This window comes from Pecten maximus, chromosome 17 (genome assembly GCF_902652985.1).
Source record: "Pecten maximus chromosome 17, xPecMax1.1, whole genome shotgun sequence".
Taxonomy (NCBI): domain Eukaryota; kingdom Metazoa; phylum Mollusca; class Bivalvia; order Pectinida; family Pectinidae; genus Pecten; species Pecten maximus.
This window is the reverse complement of record NC_047031.1, coordinates 1441360-1443323: the sequence shown is the minus strand read 5'-3', so window position 1 is coordinate 1443323 and position 1964 is coordinate 1441360.

The window sequence follows — 1964 nt, the reverse complement described above, 5'->3', positions numbered from 1 at the left end:
TTTGAGGCGAGGTCTCCTTGTAGTAGTTGGTGACTACCTCACTGAGCAAAACACGGGCGGCCAAATCTATCAGGGTAAAGTGTCTTGCCCAAGGGTACAACCAGAAAGTTATATGCTACCTTACATATTATACCTGTGGTCTGTGTTAGAGTTAAGGTTATATGCTACCTTACATATTATACCTGTGATTTGTGTTAGAGTTAAGGTTATATGCTACCTTGCATATTATACCTGTGATTTGTGTTAGAGTTAAGGTTATATGCTACCTTACATATTATAGCTGTAATTTTTGTTAGAGTTAAGGGTATATGCTACCTTGCATATTATACCTGTGATTTTTGTTAGAGTTAAGGTTATATGCTACCTTACACATTATACCTGTGGTTTATGTTAGAGTTAAGGTTATATGCTACCTTACATATTATACCTGTGATTTGTGTTAGAGTTAAGGTTATATGCTACCTTACACATTATACCTGTAGGGTAAACGCGAAAGAGATGACGTGTTACGAAATTCGATGTCCCGTATTGTTTTACATTTAAAATAAGAAGCCTATCTCAATGCTCAAATATCTAAATTATCATATTCGCAACTGTTATTTGAAATAACAACGGTTTGAAACTTTGGAAGACGTCGGCTGGCTGGTGCGATTAACTCGTTTAAAATCTTGGATCTGCGCATGTCCCAATCAGTGCCCATTGTTCTTCGTAATGTCTATTGAAGATACTGACAATTAAAATCTAATTGCTACTCGGAATCTAATTAATATCAGGTGTTAATTATAAATGTTGATTCGGACAATTTATCATTGTTCTTGTCTATATTGTTGGAAAGTGTGTATTGTCTCGCGCAGTGCGCGTGCGTAGTTTTTAACAATACTGAATGATTAAAAAAAATAATAAATTACCTTTGAGTGCAAAATACCGGAACTGTTGTACAAGACAATAGATCCAATCTCGCCAAGTTAAGAATTAAATTAGAGACAATTTAGCACAAGACGGATGGCCGGGATTTTATATAATTTTGCCTTGAAGAACATTTATATTCCTCTCCGAAACTGAACGACTTTCCATCAAGATATTTTTGTGAATGAGGAATCGTGAACTTAACATTCGAATGAGGTTTTAAAGAAGAGCTGAACATATCGGAAACTTTTATTATATATTTATTAACGACTTCATGTATATAGGAGATATATCACTAGTGGGTTTCTGTGGACAGATTTTCTGAAAGCGGGTTTTATCTTAAACCTTTCAAACTTTGAATATATCGTCAAATTTAGAAATACAAATTTCTGACATTTCTGTGAAGAAATAATCCAAAATGGTGTCCGGTGCCGTCGCGTCGAGTGGAGGAGGAAGTTCCGTGGGTAAAAACTCCTCGGATAACCCAGGAGACGAGGAGATATTTCTAAACAACTGTCTATACATCCTAATCATCGTCTTTGTAGGATGTTTCATAGTAGCCATGTTTTTTGAAGTCAGGAGGATGCACGCCATGGATGACACTGTCGTGGACGTGATACAAAACGGTACCGTCACGTGACCAAGGTAACTTGATCCTACTTTTTTTTATATTCAATTCTCACTTTCATTTTTTTTAATTTTTTTTTTTAATTTTTCAATAATTCAAATATTCAGGTTTCGCAGAAATTGAAGAGCTTTGGTTTTAATGTGTGTTGTATGATAAGATATATTTGTCCCTAGCGTGGGCCTTGGATAATAAATTTGAATCGGCACACAAGTTCATTTCCGTAACGGTAAACCCCATCTGAAGACATAGATAGATACGAAACATATTAAACGAATTTATAACCATCATCCTTTGTAGAATTTCGCGTATCAAGCACCCTGGGATATAATTGAGGTCACAGTTACCATAAATAGAATGCTCACCATCCTCATCCTACTGATTAAATTTGATATTCGATTCACATGAAATTTTATGGTCTTTTCATTTCCGA